The 20392-nt window shown below is 38.1% G+C and overlaps 1 protein-coding gene across 1 annotated transcript in view; it reads right to left on the bottom strand.

The window, feature by feature from the left end:
• The window catches only part of LOC311298339 (ladderlectin-like), a 166963-nt gene that overhangs the window by 92240 nt on the left and 54331 nt on the right, over positions 1-20392 (bottom strand). The gene's annotated exons all lie outside the window — the stretch shown is intronic.

Here is a 20392-nt window from a genome sequence, read left to right as displayed (position 1 = left end):
AGTATTGGCTCAAACACATAATAGTGTACCATTGAAGAAAGCATCATCAGCTTCTGTGCCTTCAGTAAGCGCTCTATGTTACTCCGTCTATAGCTTGTTTGTCGACACGTGATTCTGACGACGCGCAAAATTCAGATGGAGGTCAGGAAGAGAAAAGCAGAATGGACGAGATGGAGGAAAGTCTTTGAGGCGCCACGTAGGATTTAAATCAAACTTCGCTTATCAATACATACATAACACACGTGCATATACACCTATAAATTACTCGCATATACATGTATACTATTGGATGTTAAAAATACATATATGAAATACACGTGCACACTAATATGAAATCCATACCAATACACATTATGTTAGTCATGAATGCATACACTTGTGAATAACTTGCATACATATAAACTTGACGCACGCATACACCTATAAATATTCGCACATACATATAAACTTCCATGCATACACACCTATACATACTCGCATATACATATTAACTTACATGCATATACACTTATAAACACTTGCATATACATATAAACTTGACGCACGCATACACCTATAAATATTCGCACATACATATAAACTTCCATGCATACACACCTATACATACTCGCATATACATATTAACTTACATGCATATACACTTATAAACACTTGCATATACATATAAACTTCCTTGCATATACACCTATAAACACTCGCATATAAACTTCCATGCATATACACCTATAAACACTCGCACATACATATAAACTCGATGCGCGCATACACATCAATAAAACACTCGCGCATACATACAAAATAAAACGTGGATGTGTGCTTTAGTTGTGTATATATGTATGCGAGTGATTTCATATGTGGATGTGCGTGAACTTTTCAGTGTAAAAGGAAGTAATTTGTGCGTACACGGAATTTGAAATGAAATAAGCACAAACGAGAAAACGGCCCCTTTATTCGTTTTTTTTTTTTCGTAAAAAAAAAAAAAAGCCTAAAGCCTCTTACGTTGTTGATTTATATTTCAAACAAGAATTCGACATTTGCTCGCAATGTTTTTCTTACAAAAAACCTCATCATTTTGCAGGACAATTGTCTATTACAGTATACAACACAGATAGAAGGGTGCCAATAAATCTGTGGTGATATACAACATGCTTTAAGAAAAGTTTATTTCCATCACACTGTAAAGTGATTTTAGATATTAGCCTACATATAGATTACATATACCAACGATTTTACATATAAACTGGGTCAGCATAATGTTTATTACAGTTAGTTGGATGGTATCATTCCCCCTGTACCTAGGCCTGCTACTGACACTGCTGGGCCATCTAAGCAAGGTATGCATTGTTTGAAATATAATTATTTGTATGTCCTTGCTAAAAAATATATTTGCATGCCAGCAACAAGTGTCCCTTGTGAGAGGATTTTTTCAAAGGCTGGAGAAATTATCTGTAAGAAAAGAAGTAGGCTAAGTAAATTAATATTTTTGAAAAAAATCTATAAAAAAGTGAGACATTGTGGCTTGATTTCTTTTATTAATATTCATTTTTCATGACCAAAATAACATTATGCACAGTGAGGAGCCTACATGTTACAAGTTTCACATATTAGAAAAATACAATAATAAAAAAACAACACATTTTTTAATGGCTCGTTGTCAAGGTTGTTTCAGATCATCACCTGCAAGTGACCACTAGGTGTCACCGTTGAGACGGGTGTCGGATTGTTTCAAAGCCTCGACACAATATGGCACATTTGCTTCAACTGTTTCATTGTTTCACGAAGCCTCGATCTGCCCACCACTACAGGTAAGTAGATCAGGTAAGTAGATCAGAGGCCCGTTCTTCGTACGTTGCTTAAAACATCCGAGATCAAATTACACATCCAAGATGATATCATCATGCTAATCATGATCTGGCTAATTAGGTTCTTCGAACACACTTGCCGGATATGATTAGAATAGCTGGATTGAATTATCTGAGATAATTGCGCGTTCATGCGCTGGTTTAAAAGGGGATATGTATCGATAGTAGAAACATTGATCAGCAACGCTGCTATTGGCTGCTCAGCGTGGCCAAAGAGCGCGCTCAGTTTTTCTCCTCAGCAGAGCAAGAACTAATAGTCGAAGTTTATTCGGAATTTTAATGTTTAAACAAAACGCCAGGGAACACCTCAAAGTCTGCAAAAGCCAGGAGAGAGGGCTGGCAAAAAGTAGCAGACAATTTAAATCCGTTAGAAGTGGCCATGTTAGATGTTTTTATCACTTAATAGCCTATATTTTTTTATTTTAATAATTGCATAATTACTTTGTTCATTGTAATGTCAGAGTCACCACACTAGAACATGGGAACAAATAAAAGTGAAGTACAAAAATATTCTACATAATGGTAATTTTTAGTTATATTATAGTCTCTTTTATAAAAGGCACTGTTAAATAAATGGTTGTCTGTTTATAAAAGCAACCAAGAAAAAGGCAAAAAAAAAGAAAAAAAAAAGAAAAGATCTTAGTAGCCTACACTGTAAAATATTTTTTGCTGCATTAAATAAAGTCTGTATAGTCATTTCAACTGTTAAATCTTGAGTAATGATGAATTGCTTCGACTTGTGAAAGTGAAAACTGATAAACTTATGTTAATGTAAAAATATTTTGCCATGAGTTATTGATCACATTTTTCCTGAGTGTAGTTCATTGTAATGACATTGTGTTTTCCTCTTTTGTGCACTTTTACATAATACACCAACACTTGTATCTGTTCCCAAGAAAGTGGTGCTGAAATATGTGCAGTAAGTGGACATTTCCTAACTTTCCAAAGGAAAGAAAGTATAAGACTTTGTAATGTCCATTTGTTTCCATTGCACTGGACAGTGAATAAACCCTCTCAGATAACTGTCATATGGAGGAACTAGCCTACCTGCAAGTGCATAAATAACTTTACTTAATTTATACTTGTATGCTTTATGGTTGCAATATAAGTTGCAGGATTCCACATCTACAGAAAGGCCTACAGAAGAGTCTGCACAGACAGAGGAGACATAGGCCTACAGGTGGCAGTGTAGAGCCAACTTTTCCTTTTTATTTGTTGCATGAGGCATGTGTCTAATATCTCTTGTTGCAGGCACTTGACCACTGTCTTTTCTTTACAAAGAACAATTGAAATAAAACTCAAGGAACTAAGCATATTTGTCTTTTATTAAACATTTAATGAAAAGTGTTGTTTTTTTTGGCAATGTTGTGTAATATGGCACATGCAACAATGTCACAGGCCCTGTCAGGTGTGCAACCCCTCAGACTTTTCAGACACTGAATTCTTCCCTTTAGTTAGCCAAAGTTCATTTCATTGTGTGCCCTTGTCCTGGCTAGAGCTGCATTGTAACTGGTTTGGGTCAGGGAATGGGGTCATAAAACACCTGTCTGCAGGCAGGAACATGTCATAATCACCAATGAAAAAATGCAGTTCTGTTAGGATCAGCATAAGTGTATGTAATACAGTGAGCTTGATATTTAATTGTGGAACTTTCCTTACCACTTTCAAATAATAATGCATAAATGTGAATCTCTGAAAATTCTTAAGTCATGCACAGATCCTGGCCATTTTGCTTTCACATTTGTGATATGGAAGATTTTAGTCAACTACCTTTTTTATTTTATTTGATATAATATTACTAATCTGGAATATTAAGAATCACAATAGTGACTGGGCTGCACATTTACATTGTGAACCCCCTTTCTGTTCACATAATCCAAGGCCCTTCATTGAGGCCTTGATGGCAGTCTATGGTAGCCTATAGACAGTCTATGGTACCAATCACGTTAGTAAAGCCTGAGTGACATATCTGTAATCGGCATGGCCATGATTGTATGATCTTCATAAAAAATTATGATAGCCAAAAAAAAAAAAAAAAAAAACTGCTTTAGCCTACAACATTGGGTCTTAAGTGGCTTGGAAATGCAGAGTGCACTATCGCGCTGCGCTGGACTTCCTGTATCAGCTCCGCTTATGAAGCCGGGATCTAATCCTGTTAACATGAAATAAGCCTGATCCCGAGCAGGTTTAAGTTTGCGCACATGTTGCTATGACAGCAAGTCCAGGATGAGCGTTGAAGAACCAAACAATCCAAGATCATGCCAAATCGCCAACAATCAAATCCAGCTAAGTGAGTTAGCGACGTACGAAGAACGGACCCCTGACAAAGTCGCATATATTTAGAAATTTATTTCACACAAAAAAAAAACAATGTTATGGACGGGACAGTTCTCCATTACGGGCGTGAGCGCTCTGAAAGCGGCAATAAAGACTGCTTTAAAACTTTCACAGAAAGCACAAAGCCTGTCTTTAATTTTAATTTCATTTTGTATTTATTGTATCTTAAGTTTAATCAATGTTTCATCAACCAAATACCTGGATTTAATAAATAAGAATATATTAGAAAATAGATAATCACGACACGGAGGCGCTGGGGCGTGAACTGGAGCTCGTCTCATAAATTAACCGAAACTCAATGATAAGGTAGCCTATTTGCCTCACAGACCTGAGACATAAATAGAAAGCTTGAAATGTCAAGTCAAGTCATCTTCATTTATATAGCGCTTTTAACAAAGTAGATTGTTTCAAAGCAGCTTTACAGAGATAAACGTATAATTTAGGTAACAGAGATTGTTTTGGCGGTTCTTTAATAAAGTTATTTTCCAGCTAAAGTTAGTTTTGATTGATTTGCTTCTGTCGCAACGATCATTTGTTATTAAATTAGGGGCCGCTAAGACGACACCATTCTCTCTACACAGACTTTAAACGCGAACCTGTGATAAACGCTGATGGTGTTCACATGCGCATTATGAATTGGTTCTATAGTTATGTGCGTTTGAATATATGTGCGCAGGTTTGTAATTACCTACAAACCAAGCCTAAACAAAGTACTGGTCTTTCCTTGTAAATTTTGATACAGAATTTTATTTTATTTTGTCACTTCGGGGTAGGTACACAAAATGAATTTTCCCAACAACGCTTTATCTGGAGTGGTAAAAGGATTCTCCATAGGGAGAGACTAGTTGGCACTTCAGCACTGCGTTGACATCGGGTCCAGGCGAAGGTCCTTCGTCAGATCTGGATACGGCCTGGATCCGGCAGGCTGCGGGAAAACCGCGGGATAAACAAAGACACTAAAATTAGCGTAGATGCCATTCTTCTTATGATGTAACAAGTACATCAGGATTTATGGGAAGTGTTCCCGGTTCCTGCTGACCTAATCTATGCAGCCTAACATTAAATTATAGAAGTCTATAAAGTATTATGTGTATGCTAGGTCAAAGAGGCTTGTCTTTAATCTAGCTTTGAACTGGCAGAGTGTGTCTGCTTCCCGGGCAATGTTAGGAAGACTGTTCCAAAGTTTTGGTGCTAAATAGGAAAAGGATCTACCGCCAGCATTTAGCTAAACCATTTAGTGCTTTGTAAGTAATCAGCAATATTTTAAAATGTATGCGATGTTTAATAGTCAGCCAATGCAGTGTTGACAGAACCGGGCTAATATGGTCATACTTCCTGGTTCTGGTAAGAACTTGAGCTGCTGCGTTTTGAACTAGCTGTAGTTTGTTTATTAAGCGTGCAGGGCAACCACCCAGTAGAGCATTACAATAATCTAGCCTTGAGGTCATGAACGCATGAACTAATTGTTCCGCATTTGTCAATGAGAGCATATGGCGTTGTAGATTTAAAAATCTTGCTTTCCCCTGTTGTTTGATTTCATGGAAACAGACACCAGTGATTCTGCCAAGAGATCTCTTATTTATTTTATATAAGACATAGGAAAAAGAGACAATGGATAAAACGAAGGTCGTGATTCAGCTTCGCAGTCATCTTCCATCTCTTTCTGCTTTTCGGACAGAAGGGCTTGGTTTTTATAGCCAATATCTCGTCATCTCTCTGCCATGGACAAAGACTATCAGTTATTGTATATGTTGACCAGAAAACTGCATTATCAGAAAAACACATGATGTGAAACACATGACTATAATGTAACTAAAACAGTACATCACCAGAGAAACATGTGGTTCCCATTAACAATGTATCTCCTTATGAAACTCCTTGGTGTATCTCCTTGGTGAAAACACTGCACATACATTTCAGTCTAACTCCAACACACTCAAAGTCTCACAAAGTCTCTCCTCCATGATTCACAAAATACAATTGATTACAAATGATTATAAATGTATATAAAAATTATAACACAGATACATAATACTACCGATTAATAATACTACTGATTATGAATATTAATAAAAAGTAATAATAATACTAAAAACAATATTAGATAAAAAATTTAGTCTTCAGTCCCTCCACTGGAACTACGGCCGTCAGTTCCACACCATCATTCCCAGGTGGCCAACCTATTGAAATTGACAGTGAGGAGAAATAGCAGACCAAAAGAATAGACATAAAGGACAGAAGAATAGAAACAGAAAAGAAGAGAAACAAAACAAAGAACAAAATAACAAAGAACCCAACCCATGTCATGTCCCCGCATACTATGTGTCATTTAACATCTATGTGTATGCATTTAAAAATGAACCCCAATCATCTAAGAAAAGAAAAACTAATACGTCTTCTGCCAGTGCCTCGACTCGTTAATTACTTAACTCCTCAAGTTCCTGGCCAAAACAACAAACTAAAATAAACGTTGATGTTAAAGGATTCTATCCCTTGGGGTTGAAAATCAGTAAGTGGGAGTTCATTGTTTGTGAGGTTGTGTTTTGTAAGTATTATAGAATGTGTAAAATCTCCTATTTCACTCCAAATTTCCCATTCTCGGTTCTATCCATTTGGTTAATAGTAACCAATTTAACAGGTTTGGTACTTTTCCTTCTAGTAACACATATGATGAGTAGTATTACTAATAAAATTACCAAGACTACTACCATAGTCAAAACTATCCATTCCAACCACGGCAGATTTCCTGGAATTTGCGATAATTTTGTCTCAGACATTAATTTAGCTATTCCATTCGCTACGATAACATGACCCATTGCTTGAATTCCCTCCTCTTGAGCTGCTTTAACACTCTTTTTAACTATTCTAACCATTTCAAAGAGTTCATAATTCCTTTCTTCTACTAAATCATTATTCCACCATTGCGGCTCTAACTGCAACAATTGCACATGTGGAACATGAATTCCACCCAAGTGAAGAGGATAGAGAATCTCAAGACAAAACGGATCAGGAGGAATTGGACACAACTTCCCTCCGTATATCATATTTTCACTTATCCCATCATGTAATATGCACCACTGTGCTTCTGACACCTGCCATGCACCTGTGGCTTGTTCTAAAGGAACTACTTCCCAAACTGCAGATCCATTAAGAGATAAACTAAACATTGTAGAGCATGAGCAAATTACCCACTCATGTTCCTCAACACAACAGTCTGTGGTAGAAATCATTGGTGTATCACCTTCAGTCCAATATCCATTCTTTCCTAATCTAATTACTGAATTCCCTTGTCTAACCCCCATTGATTGGAATCGTCTAACTGTCATAATATTGCGCTTCCCATATTGAGGCCATACTATAAACAAAGGTAATGTTCCAGAACCTGAAAACAAATTTTCATTAATGGCAATTTTAACTAATGGAACATGTTTAGCAGAAGTCAAATTAAGTTGATTACCAAAAACCACTAACAAAGATTCCGCTATTCGTTCAGGAACTTGACCCATTAGAATAACTTGAATATCCTCTACCATTTGATCCTTCAAATTCTGAGCCAAAAATAAACATGCCGCACGATGCATCTCAAAATTAGATGATTTCGTTAATGCATCTGCCAATTCCTTCGCTGCATTATTAAGATGCTCACCCGCTGCTATAATATGTAGAGAACCTTGAAGAGCCTCAGTGCCTCAGTGAGTCCTTTCCCAGTCATTGTTCCCACCCACTGAGTGTATTTTCTTAGTTGGTTCATTTGAGCAGTATTACTAATTGAATTGACAGAACCAAATACCCCCGCTATGTCTCCCCATACACTTCGAGATTTACGATTTCGACTTCTCAGAGGATCCTTAGAGGTATAATATTTAATTTCTTTTTCCAACCAACTCCGTATTTTTGTGAAATTTCCACAATAGGACTGATCAAAAACGGTAAGAAGAGATATCAAGTTATAATTAATGCGTTGTCGCACCATGTGGGCTTCATTTATCAAGGTTTTGGTTTCTTTTGCTAACAAGATACCATGAGCTGGTGCAACAGTTGTATTTGGGCAAATTTTAGCTTTGTTTGTCTTCTCCGCAGAAAGATAAAAACACCGTCCAATTTCCCCAGTTTCTAGTTCAGTCTCACAATATTCATTCTCATCTTCTGAATGCCATACTCGTACATAATTTCCCTTGAATCTTGTTGTCCCCGAGGAAGTATCCCTTAGAAACCCCTCATATGGCAACACTATAGGATAGATACAGCCTTGAGCTAATGAATCCCATATTGTAAGCATGTGGGTACGATTCAATATGAAATTAATTTCCACATTAGAAGATGTTATGAGGTCTAACCCCACAATTTCACATTGTTCTTTTGAACAAATTTCTCGTCTTTGAGCACTACCAGAATATCCCCCATCTTTCACCGGCCAGATTATTCTGCTTTTGTAACATTGATGATGAAAGTTACATCCACCATAGATACCCTCACGATATTTAGCAAGGTCTTTATCATTAAGTGGCACCCAATCCCATAATCCCCATTTGGAAATAAAGGGAAGAGTAAAATGTTGGCCAGATTTCAGAGTTGCATTCCGAGTGATTTCTTGAACTCGAGGAGTCCATAAAGCCTGGCTTCCTTGGTAAATGCCAAGTAAAATTAAAAATAAGCATACCATTGTCGTTGGGTATTGAGAATAACTTGCAACCATCTCTAATCAATGTCAATGGAATTGAACCCTGAAATGGAAGCAGAGAAATAATTAAACATCACTTCTTTGTTCCCAATCTTTAAAGCTAATGGATGAACAGTGCTCAATATCAGGCCATAAGCCATCATTATCATTTTGTTCATTCACTAAGCAAGGTTTAACTTGTGACCAATGATACCATCTATCTGTTCCTACCCCCTTCCCTTTAAGGCAAACACTTGTGTCGGTTGTTAAGAGTATCTCATATGGTCCCTCCCATCTAGGTTCTAAACCTTTCCTAGCAATGCGTTTGACCATAACAAAACTGCCTAACTCAGGAATGTGTGGAATGTCAGTAGTGGTATGTTTTTCATCCCATTGCTGTTGAGCTTCGCACACTTTCTTATTATTGTTTTTGGTAGCTTTGTCCAGCATTGTGAGATAGCGTCGTAACTTCTCTTGGAACAAAGTAGAATCTCCTCCCGTTCCCGCAGGTGGCGGAGCATCAGGAGGTAGAACCATTGCTCTTCCAGTCATCAGTTCAAAAGGAGTTAGTCCCGTAACTCTGTTTGGAGTTGTTCTCAAGTTCCACAGAATAGCAGGTAATAACTTATGCCAACCTTGGCCAGTTTGCAGAATGGCTTTGGTAAGAGCGGTTTTTAACGATCTGTTCATTCGTTCTACCATCCCCGAGCTTTCCGGATGGTACGGAATGAGGAATTTCTGTTTGATCCCACCTAGTAAATCTGTCCATGATAACTAGAATGTATTGGTACCCTCCACTGGGTGATAAAGGTCCTGTGAAATCAATTTGGAGGTGTGAAGGTTGGTCTGGGTGCATGTGACATTCGCACCTTTACAGATTTTCCCACATTTGCTTTCATGCAAATTAAGCATCTTCTACAGTAATCATCAATGTCTCATCATTCGTGGCCACCACCACGTCTCACTGATTTGGGTTTTCATTGCTTTTGCTCCAGCATGCACTTTTCCATGATACAGCTGCATTAGTTCTCTTCTTGTTCCGATAGGCATCACCACTTGTCCTGTTGGAATTCTCCAGATGCCTTGATCATCCTCTTTCGCTCCTGCTTTTATCCATTGTTTTTTCTCTTCATCTGTCTCTGTTTTATATGACAAAAGATGAAACTCAGAATTATCTTTGCTGTTTTCCTTTACCATGGTAACAGGAGTAAGAGGTAGTAGAGCTGCTTCTCTAGCTGCTGCATCTGCTGCCGTGTTTCCTTGACTTTCTTTGGACTTGTCAGATTGATGTGATTTTACTTTGATCACAGCTGCTTCTCTGGGTAAGCGACATGCTGCAATTAAGCGACGAATTATGGAAGCATGTTGTATTTCGCTCCCACTACTTGTGATAAGTCCACGTCTTTTCCACAGAGCAAGATAGTCATGGACCACGCCAAAAGCATAACGACTATCTGTGTAGATGTTGACTCGATCACCTTCTGATAGTTCAAAAGCTTCTGTAAGTGCCATGAGCTCAGCTACTTGTGCTGAAAATTGCCCCGGAAGAGCTCCTTTTTTCACAACAGTTCCATCAACTTCCACTACAGCCCATCCAGTATGTCGTTTTCCATCAACATAATAACTGGATCCATCAACCCATAACTCCTTATCTGGATTTTCAAGAGGGACTGGATTAACAGGACCATGGCTTTCCTCTTCTACTTGTTTTTCACACTCATGTGGTGTTCCCTCATGTGGTTCTAGCATTATTGTTGCAGGGTTAAGAGATGTGTCTCTGATTATTTCCACTCTCAAATCCTTGTTCAACAAAGTTGCTTCCCATTTTGCTCTTCTTGCATCAGTTATGGTCTTGATGTTTGTGTTGTTCAACAACGTCACTATACTGTGTGGAGTGTGCAGTATGATAGTTTGTGCTCCTATCAAATTTTCGACAGCATCCACTGCCCATGTGGCACCATCGAGAGCTTGTATACATCGTGGTTGACCAATCATTGTGACAGGAATCTTTGTGGAAAAATATCCAACTGGTCTGTATCGATCACCTGGTTTTTGACACAGTACTGCTGAGTAGGTCTCATTTCCCACCCTGGTCCACAAATGAAATGTTAATCGTCCATCGGGAAGTCCCAAGGCTGGGGCTGATGTCAGTTTCTCTTTCATAGACGTAAATGCTTCCTCAGCTTCTGGTGTCCAGTTTATCTGTTCCACTCCAGGCTTTCCTCCCTTGTACAAGTCGATGGGAGGGCTAGTGATGCTGGCAAAATCAGGTATATATTGGCGACAATAGTTGAAAAGTCCCATCACCTTCCGTATTCCTGTAACTGTTAGAGGTTTTGGGAGTTGCCGTAATGCCTCTACACGCTCTGTTGTCATTCTCCTCCCCTCGACAGATATTTCTTGGCCCAAGTAGATATCCTTGGTTTTGGCCAGCTGTGCTTTGTCGGGATTGACTTTGAATCCTCCTTTCTTAAGGGCTTGTAGGACAACATTCAGAGCAAATATATGGCTGTTTTCATCTGGGCTTGCAATCAACAAGTCATCCACGTATTGGAGGCAAACACTTCCTGAGCTCTCAATTTCAGCTTTTCGCTTCGTTAAGAACTGGTCCAAAGTTCTGTGAAATACCACAGGAGAAAGATTAAGACCTTGTGGGAGTCTGTTCCAGACATACTGTTTTGCACCCACTGTGAAGGCCAATTTCTCTTGAGATCTTTCGTCAATAGGTATAGACCAGAAAGCCGACAGTACATCTAGTACCGTGAAAATTCTTGCATTTCCTGGAACATCATTCAGAATGGTGGCAGGATTGGCCACAATAGGATGCGGTTTTGGTGTTACACTGTTAAGTCTTGTGTAATCAATGGTTAATCTCCATGAGTTATCCGATTTCTTGACAGGCCAGACAGGACTATTAGTGGTTGATGAAGTTTGTCTGATGATTCCTTCAGCTTCCAAGTCTGCCACTATTTCTTCCACGGCTTGTCGTGCTTCAGGTCGGATAGGATATTGTTTATGAGGGGAATGTATCGGTCCCTCAATAACAACGGGATCAATGTTGGCTTTACCGCAATCCAATTTGTGTTTAGCCCAAACATCTGGATATAAACTGCACAGAATTCCCCACACACCATCTTTTCCCCAATCTCTGATAATTGGTTTTGCTGTACCAACAGATGTTAGATTACATGTGCGATCTTCGTGTGGTATTATCCCAGCTGTTGTAGCAATTTGACGACTGTCAGTAAATATGATCATGTTCAACAATGGAAGAATGTCCATGCCAATAAGGCTTCCTTGTGAATTCGGACCCACCCAGAAAGATGTCCATAAGACTTCATCTTCATGTATTTGCAAAGGAACTTGTATACTTTTGTGAAATTTAATGATACCTCCTCCAACTCCTTCAACTTCCATAGTTTCATCTGTTGTAGGTAGGTTCAGATCTGTTATTGAAATCGAAATCTGTTGACGAAAAGTCGATTGTCTCTTTTCTTACTAATACAGGGGGCCGCTGATTCCTATTGCGGATGCACAATTCCCTCTATGAGCTGACGGACTTGTGCTTCAGTCCACGTCTTCCCTTGAGAGGTTTCATCATGTTTTTTCGCACTGACTTGTTTAAATGATGGACCTTGACCTTCTGCTCCACCTCCTTTAGCCCAACAATCTTTTATTGAGTGGCCACGCTTTCCACAGTTGGTGCAGAAAATCATCCTCTTCTTTGTGTCCATATTGTATTGAGCTGTTGCCACTCCTCTTCGATTTGGCTTGTTTCCTTCTTCCTTGTTTGATCTCGTAGCCATCTCTAAGCGGCCAGCCCATTGCATAATTTGGTCAAATGTCTCACCTGGGTTGACTCCAAGTGATAAAGCTTGTTGGTATTTTGTGCTAAGTCCATCCACAAGTGTGTCAGTGAACTGTACATCATCTCTGTCTGGTTGTTTCTTAGCACAGAGAGCCCATCTCTCGTAAGCATTCCACTTACGCAGAGCATATTCATCTGGAGATTCATCATCCTTTTGCTTAATGTCACTAATGTGAAAGGAATTTTACCGCTTCCCAAGATTTCTTGGATTTCTTTTCGAAACACATCTAATGCTTGCCAAAGACCCAGGGGTCGTCCCTGGTCATCAATCCACAAATTTATCCATTGGGCTGTTGTTATGGAAGCTGGCAAGCGTTCCCATCTGTCTCTTGGGATTTTAGCTTTCACAATGGTGTGTATGTCTTTTAATGTCATTTGATGTGCTTCAACCAAAGAGTCTAATTCTCTCCAAAACTCTGTGTTTGGATCTTGTCTCTTCAAAGGAGGCAAGGCTGTGAGAATAGCTTGACGTTCTCCTGGTGTGAATGGTCTCTCTTCTGTCATCATTTCAGATTGTAAGTCTTCCTTTTTAACAACAGGTGAAGAAAATTCAGGACCGATCTTGTCGACTGTGATCATGTCGTCATCTCTCGTCTCATCACCCCAGTCAGATCCATAATTGCGAGCTGGTGTACATCGTAGCATGTCTCTGTTTGGCTGGGCTGATTTAGATCTTGTTTTTATTGGAGCTGCTTGTACAGATGCAATATACATTTTGTCAACTGGACTTCCATTTAATCCTAAAGCTTGAGGCTGTGTCAGAGGTTTAGATGAACTTGTATATTGATCAGGCAAAGTTGGATAAATTGGGTTGTAAGGAGGAGGCGTTACTGTGGCTGCGGATTTCACTGGTGCTTGTGAATATTTCCTTTCAGCTTCAGTTATTATTTTTGTCCAATCTGGATCAAACGAATCATCACTGGTTGTATCTTCTCCATCTGAACATTTAATAGACATGATTTTGTTCAACTTATTAAATGCTTCAATTTGAGGCTTCATTGCTTCAGCAAGTGGAACTGGACCGCCATTTATATCGCAACAAATTCCACCTTGTCTCACAATCCAATGAGCTGCCAAAATTGGGAATGCTTTGGATTTTATCTTGTCTTTTTGAGACATGAACCAGCTTAGCTGGGCATCGACATTTGCATTTATGTCAAGTCCTTTTTTCAAAAGCTTAGCTTGTTTCTTGCTCTTTCTTTCAAGATACCAACCCGAAATTGTTCTGCTGTTAACCCTCCGAGGTCGGCAAACGCGCCCCCGCATTTTGCTGGATTTTCTCCACATTGTAGAACTATAAACTTAAATTACTCCATCATTTATGGTCATACAGAAAAAAAGAAATATAAAAAAAGAATCTGTGATATTTCTACTTTTGTATGTGTCCACTTACAATCAAATCAAAACATTGTGCTTTTGTAAAATAAAGAAAATAAACAGGGTGTGCGTTCTGCCTCTCCGTCGCGGTGAACTTTTTTTTCTTGAGCACGTCTATAAACTGAAACAAAACTCAGGGAATACTTGTCACACATTTATGAGCCATACACCTTTATAAACATTAAGTGTGTACTTTTAAAACGATCGGGTTCAAAACGAAAACAAATATTCTCTGTTTAAATAATTTGTATAAAACCAACAAGATGTCCAGCTTCTCAAACGCTTGCTCATTACAGTTAATTTGGCCACGCCTACGAGCGCAAAAGACATTCACATGCAAATCTCCACATGGAACGCGATCGCGCTCATTACCTCAAAAACAAAACACCAAAACACTTCACTTTTCGTCGAGTTAGGCGCACCGTGAGCTTACATTGGATTTAGGCTACCTCAGAAGAAGAAGAATGCGATTTGAAGACAAGAAAGATTTAAGGTAAGAAATTCTTACATATTAGTTTGTTATTGTTGCATAAATGTCACATTGCAGTTGAACTGTTGCTAGATATATGGGGAATATTATAATATTTAGACCCGTGTTTACTGTTAGGCCTACTGTGTTTGTGGATATCTGGTCAAACGTAGATATGTATGGTAACCATAATGTTTTATATTTGAGCGCGATCGCGTTTGAATGTATCATATTTTGCAGCGCGATCGCGTTTGAATGTATCATATTTTGCAGCGCAATCGCGTTTGAATGTATCATTTGAAAATTTGAAAAGCAAAACACACCAAACAGCTTCATGTTTTTACTATTATCTCATTTCATATCATCATAACGAATGGAAACATTTGAAGTAACATGATAATCAATATATTTTTCTCTAGCTTGGTTGTTACTGAAATCTTTTGGAAGATTTATACTGCTATCTATTGTTATTATTATTTTACCCAGCACTGCGCATAGCCTATGCCTACAAGGCACAACAAACCTGGTGTTCATTATATTATATATTGTTGGAAACATTTGTGTGTGTGTGTGTATTCTGTGAATTTTAAAAAGCAATTTTAACCAGAAAAATCTAATATTTATTTCCAAAATCGTGCAGGCCTTTCTCTTGATATCAGTATGTTCACTTTTTTTTTCAGGGCCCAGATGCCACTGAGTCCTGCCGACTTCAACATTCACATGAGTCTCTGTACATGAACATGGTAAAGTGAAAATCAAACACCTTGGAAATGAAAGGTATGTACAATGTTTTTTAGGAATGGCACAAAGGTCTCTGTCTTTCAATAAGTGCTTTTTTGCCATTTGTTGTGTCTATTTGGATTATGTTGTGTAAATAAATCCAAACAATCTAAAAGCCATTCTTTTTTAAATCTCCTCATTTTCAGTATTGTGCAAGGTTGCTCAGAATGACAGGGGCCTGATAGCTCCTAATAGGGCAGTTGGAGGAGGGTCTTTGTCTTTCTCAGGTGTGAAATCCATACATATTAATGAGCTCACGCATAGAGCTTTCTCACACAAAACACGTCGTAAAAATTTTAAATCAATATATTGTCTTCTCTGAATGAGCAGTCAGGGTGATTTTCACATAGTTTTAGAGCAAATATTCTAGGCTATGTCATACAATTTTCAAAAGTCTTGTGAAGAAATAATCAGTATGGGTTTCATGGCCTTATTTCAGTGAGAATTTTTGTATTTTCACAAACCACGCATAAATGTCATTATCTCAAAACTACAAACTTTTACATACATGCTGTTGATATATTATTGTAGCAGAGTTTGTGCTGAATACAGTGTAATTAGACTTTAGCCATGAAACTGTCACAAGTAACAGAAATAAGCACAAATGTCAGAGCATGTCAGAACACCTCCAGGGCCCAGAAAACAGCTCAGACCTCAGAGGGTTAAAGTCACTTTCTGCCATTTTTGCTAAGTATGTGTTACTTTGTGCAGAACAGCAGGGATGTGTGTGTGTGTGTTATCTAAACTGCCCTGCATCTCTCTCCCTCTCTTTCCAACAGTATACAATATGTGTGTGAAGGTATGCAGCAAATTCCGAAGGGAGGGGCTGCTTCACTCTCCCTCTTCCAACTAAGTTTTCCTTTTTCTTCAAGCTTACTCGGATCAGTATCCTCAAATATTTGAAGAGCTTTACGGTCAAAGTCAGGAATGCATGCGATCCTAGCTAGTTACAACGGCACCTTCATACTTGTATTACTCCAGTGTGTTAATGTTTTAGAGACTATTTTACCCCTTTGGAACTCGCCACACTTAACCACTCCTGTCAATCAAGTATCGCTGCCTTATCATACTTGTATTACTCCAGCGTGTTAATGTTTTAGAGCTTAATTTAACCCTTTCTCTGGGGCTCGCCACACTTAACCGCTCCTGTCTAACAAGTATCCTATCAAATTTTCTAGCTTAACCGTCTTACAGCTAATTTCCCCAATTTTTGACTAGATAGTCTTCTTTCTAAAAAAGATCTATCTCCATCCCAGCATATCAAATACTTTAGGGGTTTACTTTTCAGAGAAACTTAAATAAGCCAAATTAAATTGAATCATTTATATTTTTTATTTTTATTACTATGTCTTATATTCATTGGCAAAATACTGGTACTTGAAATCACACAGTTCTTTTAAGCAGTTTCAGTCACTGTCTCTAATCATCAGGCAGACTTAGAACTATTTTATAAGAATAAAAACAAAGTCTTACCTGCAATCAATGATTGAGACAATGCCTGGATATGCGAATCCTGTTCTGTGACGCCAATTGTTGATTTAAAAATCTTGCTTTCCCCTGTTGGTTGATTTCATGGAAACAGACACCAGTGATTTTGCCAAGATATCTCTTATTTATTTTATATAAGACATAGGAAAAAGAGACAATGGATAAAACGAAGGTCGTGATTCAGCTTCGCAGTCATCTTCCATCTCTTTCTGCTTTTCGGACAGAAGGGCTTGGTTTTTATAGCCAATATCTCGTCATCTCTAGGCCATGGACAAAGACTATCAGTTATTGTATATGTTGACCAGAAAACTGCATTATCAGAAAAACACATGATGTGAAACACATGACTATAATGTAACTAAAACAGTACATCACCAGAGAAACATGTGGTTCCCATTAACAATGTATATCCTTATGCTATGCTTGGTGAAAACACTGCACATACATTTCAGTCTAACTCCAACACACTCAAAGTCTCACAAAGTCTCTCCTCCATGATTCACAAAATACAGTTGATTACAAATGATTATAAATGTATATAAAAATTATAACACAGATACATAATACTACCGATTAATAATACTACTGATTATGAATATTAATAAAAAGTAATAATAATACTAAAAACAATATTAGATAAAAATTTTAGTCTTCAGCGTAATTTAGATATATTTTTAAGATGGAAAAATGCGGTTTTACAGATACTAGACACGTGACTTTCAAATGAAAGATTGGTATCAAACAGCACACCCAGGTTCCTAACCGACGATGAAGACGAAGACTTAACAGAGCAGCCATCAAGTGTTAGACAGTATTCTAGATTATTACGTGTGGACGTTTTTTATCCAATAATTAGAAGTAGGAAATTACTAGTCACCCAATTTTTTATATCAGCTATGCATTCCGTTAGTTTTGTGAATTTGTAAGTTTCATTAGGTTTTGAAGAAATATACAGCTGAGTATCGTCAGCATAAGAGTGAAAGCTAGTTCCATGTTTCCTAATGATATCTCCTAAGGGTAGCATGTACAGAGTGAACAGCAGCGGTCCTAGTACTGAGCCTTGTGGTACGCCATGCTGAACTTGTGATCGATAAGGGAACTTGTGAACTGATAACGGTCAGATAAGTATGATTTAAACCATGCTAGTGCAATTCCACTAATGCCAACATAGTTTTCTAGTCTATTTAAAAGAAAGTTGTGGTCAATGGTGTCAAATGCAGCACTAAGATCGAGATACAACCACGATCAGATAATAAGAGCAAATCATTTGCGACTCTAATGAGAGCTGTTTCGGCACTATGGTACGGTCTAAATCCGGACTGAAAATCCTCGCAGATATCATTTCTTTCAAGAAAGGAACACAGTTGTGAAGATACTGCTTTTTCTAATATCTTTGACAGAAATGGCAGATTCGAGATCGGCCTGTAATTGACTAATTCTGTAGGATCAAGTTGCGTTTTTTTAACAAGCGGTTTAATCATAGCCAGCTTAAAAGTTTTTGGTACGTATCCTAGAGACAAAGACGAATTAAAGCAGAACTTGGTAACATTTTTAACTTAATAAAACTGTCTAGAAATCATTTGGATGGTTAAACAACCTGTTCTGGTGATATTAGTGACTTTCCCCGGAAAACCAACCTTGCAACTTGGGGACTACCGTCCCGGCAAGATAGAAATTGGAAGTCTCGTGAGAAGCGAGAACGAGAATGAGAACGAGCGCGAAACACGAATTGCTTTACGGCAATTCGACATAAACACACACGCATGTATGATGTATTACCAGATTACCCACCTCGGTAGACATAGCTCCACACGATACAGTTGGCTTGCTCCGATCAAAACAAACGCACATGAGCAGCGGTAGAGAGGAGGGGGAGCTTGTGGGGAAAACATGCGACAACAAAAGGGAAAATCAGCGAAGAAGTGACTAGAGTTCGCTAGAGTTGCCGAGTTCTCCTTTAATGATATTAAGAAGAGGATCTATGACCTCTGGGAGCATCACTTTCAGTCGCTTAGTCGGTATAGGGTCTAACATACATGTTGTCGATTTAGATGAATTAATGAGTTTGCAAAATTCTTCCTCTCCTATAGCAATAAATGAATAAAAAATTTCCTCAGGGAGAATAAAATGCACTGCCTGACCCGATACTGTAGTAGACGGTTGCATAGTTATAATTTTGTCCCTGATATTATCAATCTTATAAGTGAAGAAGTTCATAAAGTCATTACTGCTGTGTTGCTTGGAAACTTCTGGGGTTGAAGCTTTCTTTTTCGTTAGTTTAGCCACTGTTTCAAATAAATACCTAGGATTATGTTTATTTTCTTCTTATAGGGTTGAAAAATAAGCAGATCTAGCAGCTTTTAAAGCCTCTCTGTACGTGATCGAGCTCTCTTTCCATGAAATCCGAAATACCTCTAGTTTTGTTTTCTTCCAGTTGCGCTCCATTTTTCTGGCTACTCGCTTAAGTTAAGGCCTGAGTGTGCTCATTGTACCATGGTGTTGGACTAATGGTTCTTTAATCTTTTTTAAGCGCAACGGAGCAACTGTGTCTAAAGTGCTGGAAAAGAGAGAGTTAAAAGTTTCTGTTGCAATATCGAGTTCTTCTAAGCTATCCGGGATGCTGAAGATGATGAAACTGATTAGGAAGATTATTGATAAAGCAATCTTTAGTGGCAGAAGTGATAGGTCTCACATATTTATAACACAGAGTCGGCTTTGCAGCCTTGGCTAAATGTAATTTACATGAGACTAGATAATGATCTGAGATGTCTTCGCTCTGCAGCAGAATTTCAACGGCATCAACATCTATTCCATGTGATAATATTAGATCTAGAGTATGATTACGACAATGAGTAGGTCCTGACACGTGTTGTCTAACTCCAATAGAGTTTAAAATGTCTTTAAATGCCAATTCCAATGCATCTTTTTCATTATCTATGTGTAGATTAAAATCACCAACAATTAGTACTTTATCTGCAGTCAATATTAATTCTGATAGAAAGTCCGCAAATTCTTTGATAAAGCTTTATGGTGCCCTGGTGCCTGTATACAGTAGCCAGCATAAATCTCAAACGTGATTTATCGTTTACACTATATATTTTTACATTAAGCACCAACACTTCAAAAGAAGTATATTGAAAACTTGATGTCTTAGTGGTTTTGAAAATATTACTATAAATTACAGCAGGGGTGGGCAAACTTTTTGGCTCAAGGGCCACACTGGGTTTTAAAATTTGACAGAGGGCCGGCCCAGTAGCAGATTATGAAACACGATCTCATGAAAGTGCATATATATACCACGAATTACATTTCTCGTACTATTTATACGCCAAAAATATATATTTTTTGCGTGCATATGCTGCGCACTGTAAACCCAGTAGTTAGGATTAGGGGTGCGGAGTGCAATTTCTAAAAAATATTTGAAATAATTTGAAAGATATTTTGAAAAATGTCAGTAACCAAACAGTTGATGGACCCCATTTACTTCCATAGTAGAAAAAAAAAATACTATGGAAGTCAATGGGGTCCATCAACTGTTTGGTTACCGACAT

This window comes from Rutilus rutilus (assembly GCF_951802725.1).
Source record: "Rutilus rutilus genome assembly, chromosome: 10".
Classification (NCBI taxonomy): Eukaryota; Metazoa; Chordata; class Actinopteri; order Cypriniformes; family Leuciscidae; genus Rutilus; species Rutilus rutilus.
The sequence above is the reverse complement of the archived record's forward strand: the minus strand, read 5'-3'. Positions and strand labels throughout refer to the sequence as shown.